At 40.0% G+C, this 18,153-nt stretch overlaps 1 protein-coding gene across 1 annotated transcript in view; it reads left to right on the forward strand.

Annotated features, from left to right (window-relative positions):
* The window catches only part of LOC145450963 (4-galactosyl-N-acetylglucosaminide 3-alpha-L-fucosyltransferase FUT5-like), a 263,546-nt gene that overhangs the window by 145,080 nt on the left and 100,313 nt on the right, over positions 1–18,153 (forward strand). The gene's annotated exons all lie outside the window — the stretch shown is intronic.

Genomic DNA, 18,153 nt, shown 5'->3' on the forward strand with positions numbered 1-18,153 from the left:
TGTATTAGATTAGTCGAGTGTCTACCTAAAGTGCGGAGCGGATCGACTCCTAGGCAAACTTGGACAACTAGATAATTCTAGTTGTCTAATATCACTAAATTAGAACGAAATGCCAGTAATCTAATTCTAATCTAATTTGTGAAATGTTCTAATTCTAATTGTAATCTAATATGTAAAATGTACTTATGCTCTAGTTCTAATTCTAGTCTAATTAGTGAAATGTTCCCATGCTCTAATTTTTAATCTAATCTAATTTACGGTTTTCATGAAAATGCCTCCTTTTTCCGAGGCTTTTTGTAGCGAGAATATACCTCTCGCGCAATGAAACCCAGTGCCAAGCTGCCATCACATTGCTTACGCGGTACAGTGATAGTAATTATTGTGACGAAAAACAGCCATGCTGTCATAGTAGCTTGTAGTCTGCGAACAACATGCTAGTTTCGATCACAAACAGAACGACAGCAAAGAAATGAGATAGTTAACACAGGCTTGTTCACTTTCATGCCCTCAACTACACCGGAAAAGAGGATGATTGCTTCAGCATTTGTAAATACTTTATTTCGCATTCTTCCAAAATCACAAATTAGATCGCCGCAAAATGTGACCTCGCGAGCCGCGTGTTGGTGACCCCTGTTATCGTGCGAAGCGAGCCAAGCTTGATGTACATACGCTCACCATGCTCTTGGTTGTGGGAATGCACCGTGATTTGAAATGAACTTGAGTTCTGCTGTATTTATTTATCAATCCTAATTTCATTCAATTTCCAAGTTTTTGCGAATTCAGTAATTCTAATTCTAATTTAATTCGGAATAAACTGTGTCGCTCCAATTCTGATTATAATCTAATTTGGAAAAAGTTATGGAGCTCTAATTCTAATTCTAATCTAATTCGGAAAGAACTGTGTAGCTCTAATTCTAATTCTAATCTAATTCGGAAACGCTGAAAATTTCTAGTTGTCCAAGTGTGCTCCTAGGCCGGATTCTAGAAATGAGACTGATCCGGTCCGAAAAACTACGATAATAATTATCTACACACATGATAGTATTGAATATTGATTGAAACAATGCGAACAGGAAATTAAAAACTCAAAGATTTAACCAAATTAATGTCTGATGTAATTATGGCGACTTGGACTTAGCATGTGGTCTATTTCCATGAACGTTTCACATTAACTATTGATTCGAGGGTGGACGAGGGTAAGGCTGTCATATTCTTTGTAAAAAGTATTGATCCGGCTCCGATACGACTCCGACCGTATCAGAAAAAGTACTGATCCGACTCAGGACAAAACTGTGAAAATCAGGATGGATATGCAATCCGGCTCCGGTACATGCTCCGCCCTAGTGTCTAGTACAGGTGTTCTCAGCCGTGTTTTGGCTGTGGCCCATTTTTCGGTCTGAAAATGTTCTGTGTCCCACCTCTTATCCCAGAGTCATAGTCCAGTTCGATACGTGGTAATCGCCGGCGCCGATATGCCTATTTTTAACTTGTACATTGTAACTCCATACGTTCCACTGCGTCTCATCAGAGTCGGATGAAAAGCTTGATGTTACCCAGGGTTGTAATGACTCGAATCATGACTCGAGTCACGATTTTTTTGTGACTCGACTTGACTCGAGTCATTTTCTTGAAATGGGAAAATGACTCGACTCGACTCGAGTCAATATTTGGATTGACTCGACTTGTACTCGAGTCATTACGCATGACTCGACCCAAGTCATTGACTCGGCTTATTTTATACGACTTGAAGATGAAGAAATTTGCGAATCGTAATGGTTAGATCAACGCATCTGACGAATTCTGCCGACGTTGCTATTTGTCACCACTGCTTTTTTTACACTCGTCTGATATCAGATATGCCGCCGTAAAAACAACAGACAATGGTACATAGTAGCAATGCATATTGCATTGTACAAAATCATCCAATGATGAAGAGGTAATCGATCCTCCGCTATCAGAGTACTCAAGACTTTTCAATTATACCAGCAAACAATCGAAGCAAAGTTCAATTAGAGCCAATGAAATGACTCAGATGGTCAAGTACTTGGAAGAGACTGATAAGCTCATGCGTAGATTTGAAGGTGATGGTTCTTTGCATTTTCGGGTGACTAGAAAGAATGAGTATTCAATACTCTTCCGTGTGGTTCAAAAATGCTTGTCAATTCATGCATCTAGTGCACCAGTGGAACGTTAATTCAGTAGATGTGGATATATTCTAAGACCATGCCGCTTTAGCATATCTGAGGATCTCCTTTCCACTTTGGTAGTTTTGAAGTGTAACTCATTGATTTGATCTGCTGTCTGTAAAAACACACAATACCCTCCGTCCATTTGATGTTTTGTTAGGTATGTGGATTGTGCACGTGAGTAATAATGAATAGCTAATGTTGTGTGATGTCTGTACAATAGGGCTGTTCAAAAATAACTTCTTTTTATTCTACTGGGTGGCTACTTGATAAAATTGTTATGTTGCATAAAAAGAACACTGAATCTGGCCTAATTTTAAAAAGTGGGATCAATGATATGAGAGGAGAAAATTTTGGATTTGAAAATAAATGGAGTATTTTTAGTGGGAAATTCTTTCATATAATATAATTACATACTAGTAGTAAGCCGACTATTTTTTCATAGCCAAAATATTCCACTCTAATAACTTCGCTTCTTCTAGTTGGAATTGAGCCAAATTTTTTATGAATCGTATTTTTACACAATCTAACAATATCATGAGGTAGCCGGTAAAATTCGAAAGTCTCTATTGTAATTAATCCACATTTTCTCTCATAGCATAGCTTTCTACTGGTTGGAATTGAGCCAAATTTAAGTTCTTTTAGGCAATCTAACAATTCTAAGAAGTAGCCTCCTTTTGGAGATTTTGTCCTTTTTCGAGAATTTTTTCTAAATGTAGGGCAAATTCGACTAAGATACAGTAAATCAGCACTGAAGTAACGCTCCGACGGCTATTTCGAGACCTGAGCAGTAAAGTTGACCTTTTTTTGGTCAACCACCTGATAATGTGAAAGAAAAACTGTAACTCTACATAAACATGCATCTGTTGATTCTCTATCAGCTGGTATCTAGACGTAAATTCGTTGGTTCTCTAGAACCTATTTGTGAGCTGTCGTCGATGTGCTCGTAATAAAAACTGAATGCTTGTATTTGTGATGTATCGGACTGACAAGACCGATATTTGATTTAAAGTTCTAAGATTAGTCAAGTTATCATAATGGCGGCCTGTCTCGTCTATCTGTAGCATCGGTAAATGAGGCCAGGAACTGTCCGTTATCTGCCTAAATAAACATGTGCCAAGACTCTGATAGGGACAAAATAAGCATGTTTGGCAAGCAAGGAATTCGATATCACCCAAGCAGGATTGAAAACATAAGTTGAACATGACTTCAATACTGTGACTTGGACTAGGACTCGAGTCATAACACTATGACTCGGACTTGAGCCTTTAAACGGTGACTTGGACTCGGACTCGACTCGGTGATGAATTGAAAATGACTCGACTTGACTCGAGTCAAAACCACAAAAGTAAGATTGACTCGTGACTCGGAACCATGTGACTTGGTTACAACCCTGATGTTACCTACGTATAATTCGACAATATGAACATATTTTTGAGCGAAAAACATAACAAATGTAACTAACCTTTCACCAAGACTTCAATTTTCCAAATAGCTCTGTGGCCCATCTCAAAATGCTCCGGTGGCCCACCGTTTGAGAACTGAAATATGTATGGACTCAATAATAAGGCGCGTATAGTCAACGCGATGTCAATATGGTAGCCGTGATTAAGTCTGGCCGTATGTGTCAAGGTCGTTTACCCAATATTAAGGTGTTCACCGCACATATTCAAATCGGAAATTGGATCGCGACTATAAAAAGGTTAGAAACCACCGATCAGAGCAGAGACGGGCACCATACGGCCCGCAAAGAGATTTTGAGTTGTCCGCAAAGAGTTTCCGCCCTGGGGGTGAAATTCTAATATGAAAATATTGACAATTATTATTTGCGCCACAGAATGAATCAAGTTTGCCAACCTGAGAAAGATGGTCATGGAACTATACTTGCTCTGTTCGGGTCTACATAATTTTCAACCATGAACATTAACGAGACAAGGTAGCGTTCCTATATAACAGATGTTTAGGTGCAGTCCTTACTAAAGGTTTCTACATACGACATGCAGCCAGAGCTCTAAGAACTCGTTGACAACTTTGAATGACCACATATGTCTGATTGACTCCAACGGCTATTGTTGATCAATTCATTAAATACTGTTTTTGGTCTCTATACTTTAAACTGAAAGGTTACGATTAAATACGATTTATTCCATGTGTATGTGCATTAAATACTCGATTAATGTATATAGTCTGTAATACCACCCTCCAAGTACTTTATTTTTCCATATCCGGCCGCCGACCGGAGAAGTTGCCAGCCCCTGGATTAGAGCCAGGATAAGGAGAGTGATATTTATCACCAACGATTTCTGACGATGTCGAAATAATACAAAATTGATTCCTGACGGCTGCCGGAAATTGAAGGATGAAGTACAGGGAAAAGTGATAATGGAATTAGTAATCATAAAGTCTAAATAATGTGTTTTGAGGACGATTTGTCGCATTTTCCTATATTTTCCACGATAAATAGTTTGAAGAAGTGGTTGGCAAACTTATCTAGACACGCACACCTTTCTGACAGTAAAACATTTCGCACGATTCTTATCGTCATAGAAAAAAATAAATAAAAAGAGCAACCATGAACTGGGATGAAGTGCAAGAAAAAGTTATTATGTATTAAATGCTCATACAACCTAAATACTGTATCTTGCGGACGATTTATCACAGTTTCTTGTGCTTATTTTCCCAAAAATAGTTTTCATTGTGATGCGTATGTGTGGCATGACTATGGATCCATTTAAAACAAACGGTGTTTAAAAACACTTTATTTAAAACATGTTTTAAACAGTGTTTTAAAAAAATGCCATTTAAAAAAATGTGTTTTTTTAAGCTGTAAAAGTATGCCATAATTGTGTAAATGCTTCACAAAAAACATGTTGTATGAGCCTACGGACAATTACCACCCGATTTAGCCGACGTATATTGATATTGGATGGTTGGAACCCTCAAAATAGTTGGTTCAACAGCAATGGTACATATATTTCGTCAAAGGAGCTATTTTTTCCTATATTTTCAATTGTCCATGTCAATGCAATATGACGTCACAATTGAATATTCCTGACGTCATGGCTTTAAAAAACATAAAAAACATTAAAAAAATGTTTTAAATTAGGGCCTTGTTCTTAACATGTTTGTTTTAAATTAATTTTTGTTTTAAATGGAACCCTATTTTCAACTCTCTGTGGTCGCGAATCCATTTCCAATTTGAAAATGTTTCGTGGCCCAGTACCTTTGCCCAGGTTTACTAACGGCCTATTTTGGAAGCCGATTACGTTCAACATCTTCGCGAATCACAGAATAAAGGCAAGCGACCCCCAGGTTTAGAACCACTATCTTTGAATAAAGCATCTAAATGGCCTAAACTGACTCTATGAATATACCGATCTCCTATAATTGCGACTACAATTAGATTTATTTCAGTGAAAATGATGGTTATTTTTATTTATTTTTGACTGAATTTTTTGAGAGGGTGGTAGTCCCCATATTAAAATCAATCAATGTGAATCGAAATCGCGCGCAGCGCGAAGAAAAATTTCAACTGTAATAAATCTGCCCAAAATATTTTCTTTTGTGTTAATTTACGAATTTTTTTTCCTATTTCTAGCCTTCAAAATTCCGGACATTTAGGAATATTTTAGAATTTCCTCCCGGGCGCAGTTTCAACAGTGAAATTCCGGACATGTCCGCGAAATTCCGGACGTATGGCAACCTAATCTTAGCCCTCTTGTTGTGTCAGGCCCCAGAGACACGTTGGGCTGTTGATGGCGGGTGTCGATACTTTCTATAGTCGCACACATTACGTGCCTTTCGTTGACCTGTAAGGACAGTACTTGGTACACAGAATGCATTTGATCCTATGAACCTCGCCGTATTCAAGCTCTTTGCCTTTACCGTCGTCCATGAGCAGTCAAGGATACAGTAAGTAGCCATTTAATATATTCTGCAACTGCTTCAACACAAATATCTCATTTATTTCATGGCTAAGGTCGCAGCAATAACATGGAGAATGCGTGAGAATTCGTAGCGCCCTAATGCATTCCGTGGACCGAGTTCAACCCCTAGAAGTCAAGGAAAGGCTGGTAATGTGTGCTCTCTTCTACCGAAGAGCCTATAACCTATAGAAAGTATCAACAGCGCAACGTTTCTCTGCGACGTGATTGAACTTCGAAACACAAGCTCATTGCCGCGACGCCAGCTGAGCACTCTCGCTGCGCAGTGCGCTGCCGCTCCTTTACTCTTGAGCTACGCTCTCGCTTAGCCAGACAGCATTGCTGCGTAAAACAATGCCAATCTCCATAACAATGAAAATTTGAGGCTGATTGTTGGGGTTCTAGGGTCCTGAGCGGAAAAATTTATATTTTCGTTATCAGTACAGCGGTAGCTTTCGATTGATACAAGTTTCATCAAATTGAGTGCTCGGCAAGCCGGTCGAAATCACCGTTCAATTACCTTTAGCCAAATGGAAAGTGTGACGTGGACCAATTTCATTGAGCCGTGAGATTTGCTTGTGTCCACACCACATAGGACACTATGGTTTCACTCTATTTTGTCCAGGACTCGTTAGCAACTGCGCATGCGGTAGTTAGGTATCCTAACATACCCTGAAGTTACGTTGAGCTACGACGCGAAACCCCGGAATAATTATAAAAAAAAACACGCAATATTGGAGACTAGAGTAAATATTTGCTGCTCTGGGATAACTTGTTTAGAAGAATAATGTTGGTTACAAGTGTTTGCAGCGTAATATATGTAGCTGGAACAATGTTACCATAGTCTACCGTGATGATAGGAAAACTAGGACTTGCTTCGCTGGAAAGGTACCTTATTGACACAAAAATCATGGTCGAGCGTGTCAGTGGCAATTGTAACACTCCGTTGCTCTTGCCCCGTTACAACATCTTTTCAATGTTAATATCTTAGTTCATATGTCCATTTATCTACTGCAGATGAATCTTGCAACAGCCAGAAGTTCAACACCAGAACAGATACTACCTTGCCATCCAATAATATATTCATGGGATTCCATAAAGGCAGACTTTTCGCCGCAGATCAAAGCAAGCCACCATTTATGTATCGTCGCTACATCGACGACACCTTCGTTGTCCGCCAAAACGAGACGGAGTTTGATGACTTTCTGGATAACTTGAATTCTCTACACTCGTCTTAAAAATTGTTGAATTCTCTACACTCGTTGCCGTTCTTAGACGTTCTAACGGAAAAACGAGGTACTAACTTTGTCACTTCGGTTTACCGGAAGTCAACATTTACAGGACAATATTTACGCTGGAATTGGTGTAGCCCGAACCGCCGTACACTAAATTCGATTGGCACGTCGGTGCACATAGCATTGATGATCTGTTCTGATGTAAAATCAAACTTGTAGCTAGAATATATCCGCAAAATGCTATCCCTAACATATCATCAAGAGTTCTGTGGACAGAAAACTTCAAATTTAAATCCCAGCAAATCACAAACGCACGGTCAGAGGAGAATGTATATATACATTTACTGTGGCTGGGCCCCATCTCTTCCCGTTTTGAAAAACAATTGATTTCTGCTGTAAATCGCTATTACGATAACGTAAAAACGAATGTTGTGCTTACCACCAAACAATTGCTTCCTACCACGAGCTTCCTGCTTCTCAACAAAGCAATATAGTCCTGATTTCAAATGCCACTGCGATTGTCGGTACGTAGGAAGAACAACTCAGCGCTTCCACGAACGCACCAAACAACATGTTCCGCTTATCAGATCGCGCACATTAGACTCTCGCAAAAATGCAGCCGCAACTGATCTACGATTACTAGAACACAACTAGGCCATATGGCTATGAACTCTGTCATCGGCAGGCATTTGGCTGAGAATGCCACTTGCGCTCAAAACTATCGTGACGAAAAATTCTCTATATTAGGTAGAGGCCGCACTTATTTTCATCTGTCTGCACTGGAATCGTCTTTTATTAAAATCCACCGACCGCGCTTGTGTCAGCAGAACGAATTTTTAATCAATGTAGAAATTGGCCACCAGCTGCTGTTTCCCGGTATTTCATGTTGTTTGTTTCTATGACGTCATAATTTGTTGTATGCATTCAACTTCGTTGCTATACACCAGTGGTCGGGAACCTTTGTCGACCGAAGAGCCTTATTGACCCAATATTTTCAAATGTCACTCCCAAAGAGCCATAAATGCCAATCAATTGTTACGTCACAATTGAAAATTCGCGACGTATCATCATTGGTTTATCAGCAATTTTTATCAGCTCAAAACACCACAAAAATGCCATATAATGAACTGATAAGAAGGTGTCGAAGCGACTTGGAGTAGTCTATGGAATCAGACACCCAACTAAAAATCGCCAAGTTTACGTATCAGTTTTATTGGTAGCACTAATACATGGAATTCGTAGTGTACGCCATATTTTCTCTGCTTACATGCGTAGGTGGAGCCTAACATGGTCACTGCAGCAGAACATACATTGAAACCTTAATTGATTTCATTGGTATTTTCTATCGATGTTTATCAGTGAAAAGATTTTGAACAGTTATGCTTCCAAAATCCAGCAATTTTATAATTTATTGTTCGAAAATTAAACGCGAAAGGAGAGTTAAGGCGCAGGTGAGGTACAGACAGGCCAAGCTTCGTCTGTGATAGCGAATATCTAAATATTGATCGACTTCTCGAGTATTCAGCTAACAAAAAGGTGCGCTACACACCTACATTTTACCTGCGGTACTAGAAATCCACTTAAAAGTCAAACACGTCGATAGCAATGGCGTTGTTTTTAATTTGAATTTCTTGACGTAGATCAGGAAGAAAATGTGTGTTTGAAAACTGCATTGTCATACAAGCGTCGCCATGTCTGCTACTTTCTTTGATCAATCAAGGTATTGTGCAATCTAAATTTTCGAGGCGTGCGATATCTGGTAGATTTAATCTGTGAGTGTCGCCGGAGCGACAGGAACTTAAAAATTCGAGGATTTTGAAAAGGGGAATTCCAGATCTTAACCTTGGATACCCCACTGTCTTGACCTCTCAAAGACGTCTTTAGGCTACAGCGAGAATAATTGGTCTGTCCGTTATGAGCATTTACTAACAAGTTGCTGCAATATTGATAAATTTATTACAAAATCATAACTTTGTTAAAGAGCCATATCTTATACCCAAAAGAGCCATATATGGCTCGCGAGCCATGGGTTCCCGACCACTGCTATATAGGATATGCACCAGAATAGAAAGTAGAAATGTTGAGAAAAGTTATTGGAATTCAGTTTCTAGTCGAGCCGTGCAGGATAATTCTTTTCATCTCGTGAATTAATATTGGCAGTTTACATATAGGAGGGTTACCATACGTCCTCTTAAAAGGATTTGTCCTCTTTTTTGACTTCTTTAAAAGTGTCCTTGGAGGACGCCGTTTTGTCCTCTTTTTCGATATTTTGTCCTCCTTTTTAAGAATTTTGGTCCAATTTACGGCCAAATTCGACTGATATACCGTAAATCAGCACCGAAGTAACGCTCCGGCGGGTATTTCGGGAGCTGAGCCGGAAAGTTGACCCTTTTTTTTTATTTTTAGTCAATAACTTGACAATATGAAAGAAAAACTGTATTTTGGGCCCTCAGCGAGAAAGTTGACCTTTTTTTAGTCAACCGACCACGAAGTGGGAAAATTTAACATTTTTTCAGGATTTTCCTCCGGTTTTGCAAGTCTGAAAATTCTGAAAAACATTTCCAAAATATGGTAACCCAGAGATAGCGTAGTGGTATAATCCACAGCTGCAACACCATTGGGTTGCGGGTCCTGCCTAAGTGTTGGAGGTTTATCTAGGTTCCTCCTTGCCAGATGATCCGTGTAGGCGGTGTCTTATGAAAGCCTAGAAGTGGGCCGTGCTACAAGTCGACAGTTACGGAATAAAAGTGACGAAAATTGGCATGGCGTAAATGACCATAGTAGTCGACAAACACCACGAATATCACAAATAACAACTACAACAACAACAACATATAGCAGCCAAATATTTATCCATTCTCAACTCACGTGATCAGATTAGCCGGTAAAGCTCACATTGGCTTTCCGACTGTCGTCGAGTGCGCAGTTCATCAGCGAGTAATTAGTAGCATCTGTCGTGTCTTATCCGTCAGACTGGGTGTGTTGCATGAGCCGTCTCATCTCCGAGGCGATCGAAACATCGCATCTCATCAGATGGCGATGATTCTGAATCCGACGGTCTCTGGCGTAGAAATACAAAAATAGCAGCGCGGGAATTCGCTAATGTAGAGAACACGCCTAGTATTAGCGCGAGTTCGATGGAAACCTTCACGCAAATGAACAGGATCGTAACTTATCTAGCATACGGCAAATGGAGAGCAGGTTAGATCTCCTGATCTCTGGTACACAAAGAAAAATGACGCATTCTTACCCTGCTCAAGTAAACAAGGCTCTTCACGCAATGATAGGCAACTATGAAAATATCAAAGCACAAGATAGCTATCATGTGACAGTATCCAAGATTCGGTAACCAAAACTAGTATTCCAGTGAAGATCACGCCGCTCGCTGAGCACAAAGCTTATGTCAGCAGCTGCGTAATCAAAGGTGTCCCCCTGGAAATTTCGGAGATCGATCTACTAGATCAGGGGCGGGCAACATGCGGCCCGGATGAAATACACAATGGGTACAGTTGAAATACGACAACGCAATACCCAACACCTTCAGCAACAGACAACTGATCAGTGATCCCGTACTAACAGAACTACATAAGTTGAGCGTGCGTAATGAACGTGACTCAATTGATTAATAAAGAAAACCACAGATGCGAAATAGTACATAGCGATTCCCGATGTAGGTCCAAACAAGTCAATAGTCTCAGATCGTTGGTTTCGTAGAGGCGTCACATACTTTTAGTATAGTCAATCGGAGGTGGTCACTAGGAAGGGATGGCGCGAACGCGAGGTTCACGTTCGCATTCGCTATGCGAACCACAGAAATCTGGAGGTTCGCGTTCACAAACGAACCTTGGTAGGCTCTACACTGTGAACCCTTTTTATGTATTACAATTTTCACGTCATTGTAACCAGGATTGTAATAACTCGAGTCAAGATTTTTTGTTGACTCGACTTGACTCGAGTCATTTTTTCAAATGCGTAAAATGACTCGACTCCTCTCGAGTCAATTTGTGTATTTTCTCGACTTGTACTCGAGTCATTGTGCATGACTCGAACCAAGTTATATATATTTGCCTCGAGTCTAGGACGGCCAAGACAGACATTTCATTGTAGCTTCGAAGAATAGTAAAGTCACAAAATTGTTGGTTGTTGTTGTTGTGACTGTTGTTGAGTATGATGTGATTGGCGATTTTAACTCAATGGTTTTGTTCGCCATTTCCGCGATAATTGTCCAGGCATTAGATGACTGCATTCGTTGATAGGGTGAAATCTATCACATCCTGGAAGAGACGCGCGTCTGTCAGTAGGACTTCCAATTTCATTGGTACTTTGAGGTGCGAGCATTTGTTAATTAGCGCTTTCCTTTGTCGACTGTACTTTCGACAGTACATTACGTAGTGTGATACGTCTTCTAGTTCATTACACCATTCGCAATTTGGAGAATCCGCCAAACCAATTTTGTTGAGATGTGCTCTTAATTCACAATGCCCGGTTTGTAGGTGGAATAGAACTGACTGGCTTTTCTTCGGCATTTCAGAGAGGCTAACAGCTGAGTAAACATCGGGAACAAACTTTTTGAAATGTTCTGCAGTTTTGGACTCTGTAAATCTCGAGTTCCACTCTACATACACACGTGTTCGTATGATTTTTATGATTTCCTTCGAAGTCAGGCTTGGCTCGTCGTCTTGTAGAACAAGCGAGTCGGCTTCCGCTTTCGCTAGGACATCTGCTTTCTCGTTACCATGAATTCCGCAATGTCCAGGAATCCATACAAATACGACACCGATTCCTCTACCTTTCAATGCGTGGATGCCTTGCACAATCTTTCCGATAACGTGATGAGACCTCACATCGATTCCCTGAATCGCTTGACGGGCAATCAAGCAATCAACAAGTAATAGAATGTCCTGGTGCGAGTGCGAGTCATAGTGCTTTGACTCTAGTCCGAGTCCAAGTCATTATGTTCATTGTTCAATTTTCAGTTCAATCCGGTTCAACCCAGTTTGTTCAACTCTGCTCTAGTTATATAGAATGGCTCGCATTCATAATAGAGTAATTTTCCTCAGTCGGGAGTTTCTGGCCCTATTTCCCAAGTATTAGGACTGATAGACGAAATACCAATAATGCAGTGACTCTACTATTCTTCGAAGTTTTTTACGCATTTGAAAATATGACTCGAGTCTGTAGTAGCTACTTTAAAAATTGCAAGATGCATCATCGCTGTTAAGATAAAATAGGGTTACCAGATATTCGAATCGGGAAAGGAGGACACTTTTTCAAAATTTGCAAACTTAGAATACCGGAGGAAAATATTGAAAAAATGGTAAATTTTTCCCACTTCGTGGTTGGTTGACTAAAATAAGGTTAACTTTCTCGCTCAGTGCCCAAATTACAATTTGGTTTTTCTTGCACATTATCAGGTGGTTCACTAAAAAAAATCAACTTTCTCGCTCTGTGCCCAAATTAAGGTTTTTCTTTCACATTATCAGGTCGTTGACTAAAATAAAAAAAAGATCCACTTTCCCGCTCAGCTCCCAGCCGGTGCGTCGCTGCAGTGCTGATTTACTGTATATCAGTCGAATTTGCCCTACATTTCTCAAAAAAGAGGACAAAATCTCGTAAAGGAGGCGTCATGAAAAGGGAGGACAAATCCACCTCATGGAGGACGTACGGTAACCCTAAGATAAAATAACTGACACCACAGTGCAACTATAGGTGCACTTTTCGAACGCTATTCAGTTGCCATGATATAGGTTTATTTCACTCGCTTGCCATGACAATTGCACTCGTCAAAGTGGTGGCAACCGCTCCGAAAGGTACTACTTTCAACTTTGGAAAATGAAATATGTAAACAAGTGAGGGTTTTTTTCTTTAAAAACCGTTAATTTGAAGTGGAATACTTCCAAGAGCAGATCCGAAGCATGACTAAGAAAAGCCTACCCGAGTACACCAGAGAAGTATGACTACTTCGTTACTGACCAGTGACCACCTCTGTCAATTTTGTTGCGAAACGAATATACAGGTGACTGTGGAGCAGTGTATTTATCGATCTATAGCAGTGGTCGGGAACCTATGGCTCGCGAGCCATATATGGCTCTTTTGGGTATAAGATATGGCTCTTTGCCAAATATTTATTTTTGTACTGAATTGATCAATATCGCAGCGACTTGTTGCTAAATTTTCATCACGGCCAAAATAACTATCCTCGTGGTAGTATAAACATGTATTTGAGAGGTAAAGACAATGCCGTCTTCAGGTTTAGGGGTTGGGGCCCCCTCTCTTCAAAATCATCAAATATAAGTTACTGTCACGCCGGCGGCCAATATCACTCGCAAATTCCATGCGCCGGTATTGTTTGTAATGGAGCTGAATCTCGGCACTTGTTAATTGGCACGCTATAATGATTAGTTCTCTGATTGCGCCGTTTATTTAGTTGCCTGACATAACGACTTCGTGCTGTTAAGATGTCTCTTCTGTAATAAACGTTTATCGTGTGGCGACATCGTTTCGTGGTGCAACAGGGAGTACAGGCTCTGTATCCTGGCGTGGTGGCAGCGATGGGATTCGAACCCACCCCATCGAAATGACTACTGACTCAAACCTCCTGGCGATGTATCCGAATCGAAATCATGAATTGTGCGATACGTTGAGTCGAAGAGCACAGCAGATACGGCGCCGCCCATTTCAAAACTCAGTTTTCAAATACACATTGTCTTCCTGATCTACGACGCGAAATGAACTGCTGTGGATGTGACATTCACAATTACAAACTCGAATTACAAACAACGCCATAGCTATCCACGTTCCGTTTTCTCCATGTTCTGTGTAGTATAAAATTTATGCGTGTAGCGCAACGTTATGTTACCGCCGATTACTTTGAGAATGGAGAAGTAGATAAGTATTTAGGGCGGAGATAATAAAGTTGGATTAGCAATAAAAGTCGATTATCGCCTTCGTCAGGATTTAGCAACCCAGGATTAGGGAAACCGGTTGATCGCAGCGCATAAAGTTAAGTGGTAATCTCTTGATTTATCAAACCGGAACAAACTATAGATAACTTGTTATCGATAAAAACTGCTTACCATTCCTATACGCACAAATATTTCCGATAATGACCGTGCCAATGGTCTCCTAGGTAATAGCTTCACTAATTATGTACCCGCCATTGCAGAGCGATACCAATATTCTATAATCCATTTCTTAGCTGTACCGAACGAATTGGACACGACCTTAATTTCGCGATGATGATAATTCGACATATTACAGTGGCAGTGTCGCTATCAGCAGGCTGCTGTTGTTGAAAACTATAATTTTCATGTTACATGAGACATAGCTGTTTCATTCAACAAATTGACAACTGATGGCCTTTAACGCGTTTTCGCATTATGATGTAACAAATGACGCCACTTGATTGAAAACTCGGGACACCTCGATTAACCATCGGGCGTAACCTTTCCATCGTGATGAGTCGCGATTAGCAGTATTTAATCACACGATTAGCAATATTCCGGATCAGATCCCTTATTATCTCCGCCTGAGATGCGCCCCGATTAGCAGTTTTTAATTTCATGATTAGCATTCTCCCGGATCAGCTGACTTTATTATCTACGCCCTTGGATTTTCGGAATCAGTGTGACAGTCACATTCCAATAATATCAGTTGTAATAAATTCTAATCTACTTATACAAGGAATTGCGTTATCCTTGGTGGAGGCTTGGCCCGTCTGCCTCTTACCTCTCGTTTCGAGCTTTATTTTCGAACAATAAATACCAGTTTTTACAGAGAAAATGTGGCGCACACGAGGAATCCCATGCAGTGAGTTCGAATTAGTGCTACCATGACGTCACGAATTTTCAATTGTGACGTAACAGTTGATTGACATGTACGGCTCTTTGAGAGTTGAGATGGAAAAAATAGGGCCAATATGGCTCTTCGGGCAAAAAAGGTTCCCGACCACTGATCTATAGAATGCTGATAGCTCACTGATAGCTAGAATGCTAGAATACTAGCTCACACTGGATGAAAAAGAGATTGATTCACACTGGATCATTTCATCGATCATCCATTGATCTTGGTGATAATCGCCTGTTTGTTTCTTGACTATTAATAGTAACATAAATATTCATGTCATCGATTCTGCAGCCTGTAATGCTATCAAAGGGATCAAAGGGGTACACCACTTGTATGCTTATCCGGAAGGATATATATTCTTGTATCAGCACATATCAGCAGGCCGTGTTAATTTTGGCATTTCGGGAACCAAATGCCAAAACTGCCAAAAATTAAAAAAAAAATGAAATGTCAAAAATAAGGCTTTTGGAAGATATAGATTTTTATGAACATTTTAGATAGGAATGTTGACAAGTATTGAAATGAGTCTGCATGAAGCGACGAAACAAGTGTGTAATGCTAGATTCCTAAATTGCGGTCAGCGAGCCATTCGAAAGGCCTCGGTTTATAGTCCAAGGTATCTAGGTAATGCGAATGAAAATCTTAGGGTGGAGGCAAAAAAGTTGAGCACTGAAATCTGGGTTTACGATATATTGTGGAATGTGGATTGATCAACCAGGGTAGTAAATGATATCCAGCAATCAAAGATGTAGCTCAAAGACTAGGCATCTTGCTGTTGTCACCGTTCGTGCATTTTGTTATCACATGTAGCCGACACGCGCGACCCATGCTGCATATAGGCCCATGCCTATTATAGAGATAATTCAACTTTCAAAAAAATGTAAGCATATGGTGCATTCATTGATAGACTGTATCCCGATGGACAATAGTGATATAGTTTCATCAATGAACAATTGAACATACACTTACTTACACAGTGCAAAATGCCTCAGTCGCGAAGAAGTAACCCCCATCAATGCGTAGGCTACCATACACAGGCGTGCAAACATTCAGTCTTTTACCGTTTTTTTTTGTTAAATATTTTTCCGTATTACATTGAATATTAAAGTCACTTGTGATTTCTAACCATTGGTTCAGTATCAGTTCATTAATATTTTTATCATTTCCAAACACCACAAAAACTGCGATACAATAAAAGGATAGGAAGGTGCTAAAACGATTTGGAGTAGTCTTTGAGATCAGACACCCACCTTGGCCAAGGCGAAGTGAAAAAGAGGCATGCACACTGAATGAAAAGTAAAGCGGAGAATATAAAAGGCAACCGACTAAATGAGGTGGTATGTGGCGGAAGGCGAGATCGATATGATAGGTCGTGGTCCGGTGATCTTAAAGGCTGACTAGTTGGCGAGTGAAGTGCTGTGATTCAAACGTGTCAGCGACGATTTTGAATTATTATCGACTATTCGGATTAGCTATTGCAGGAGCAGTCGGTCGGTTTTGTATTTGGTGATTGACTCTCCAACTTCGGTTTCTACTCTCGCTGCTTGATGACACGCACGTTTTGCGACTTTCGCTTGATATGTAGGATTAAACTATGCAGCGTTTTACATCGTTAATTCGAGTATACAAATACGAATTCCTGGCGATGCGAAAACTGCCAACAATTTAATCTGAAAAATGCCCAAAATAAGCTATTTTTGGCATATGCCAATATTAACTCGGCCTGCATATCAACCAATTTTCAATGTAACCACAGATATATGATAACAAGCCCGATTAGGGCTACCGACGTCAATATAACTGGCAATGGAACAAAAATGAACATGTTTTAAATAATGGAGAAGAGGCGCATCATGAATTTACAATGCAAAACTCGTCCCTATTCGACCCGTTCTTCTGTTTTGTTACAATATCTGTTTGTCAATGTCGACTTCTTCCTTTCCATTCACCGCATTACAATTCGTGTATAGCATCTTGAATTGATAAAAATGACAATAAAATGATGGTTATGTTCCTCTACTATTATATCTATCGAAAATAACCTTTCTATTACTGTTGGAGAACTCGTCTCTAACCAGTCAGTGTATGAGGCAGTGTGTGATGGGAGATAATTTAGAGGCCCATGCGAGTTATATATCTTGCTCCGTTCGATGTATCTTGAAACTTTCATTATATATTCGTCCGAAGTGGCACAAATAGTCAGGGACATATTAGCATGCGATACAATAACATGTGTCAATTTAGTATGTGACACTCGAGCATGGGATTTAAAGTTCGGCTTAAAGGTGGGTTGGAGTTTAACGATAAATTGACGAATTCTCGTCTGTCCTGCAACCGGCGCATATAGAGCCAACAATCCTAAATAGAATTGTCAGTCTATTGTGCTCAACACCGTATGCAAGTTTTATGTATTTCCGCTTGAGAACATATATTATGTCACGTTGATGGTTTCCAAATTCATTTTAACAAACCGGAATATTTCAGGAATTGATCAGTGGACGAAAGCGTGGCCCCCGTACCATGTATATCCATCCAGTAGTGTTCGAGCAATCTCGGTCCTCAAATCTACACCCAAGCTCATGGTAATTATTAGACGGTTTCTGTCCCACCTATAAATGTTGCTCGGCCTTTTTTGATTGAGGATCACTCATATATTTTCCGAAACAGCTATGAGTCTTTTCTCCAAAAGATTGAGATATTTAAACGGATATTTTACTGTTAATATTTCATATCGAATGTGCACATTTCATAATATTTATCTTATTTCATATTATGATAAAAGGCCTCTTTCGTTCCGCGGCTTAATACTGAAGTAACCAAGTATTCCCGCAGGGCTATACGTCGTATTTCAAAAGGGTGTACATAAAACTTGGACTGAATTGAATTTGATGTAGATTTACCGGACCTCTAATTATTATGCTATTGTACCAAAAAATACTAAATTTATTATAAAGCGTCATGGCA

Source organism: Botryllus schlosseri, chromosome 11 (assembly GCF_051294905.1).
Source record: "Botryllus schlosseri isolate E-star chromosome 11, Bs_hap1, whole genome shotgun sequence".
Taxonomy (NCBI): Eukaryota; Metazoa; Chordata; class Ascidiacea; order Stolidobranchia; family Styelidae; genus Botryllus; species Botryllus schlosseri.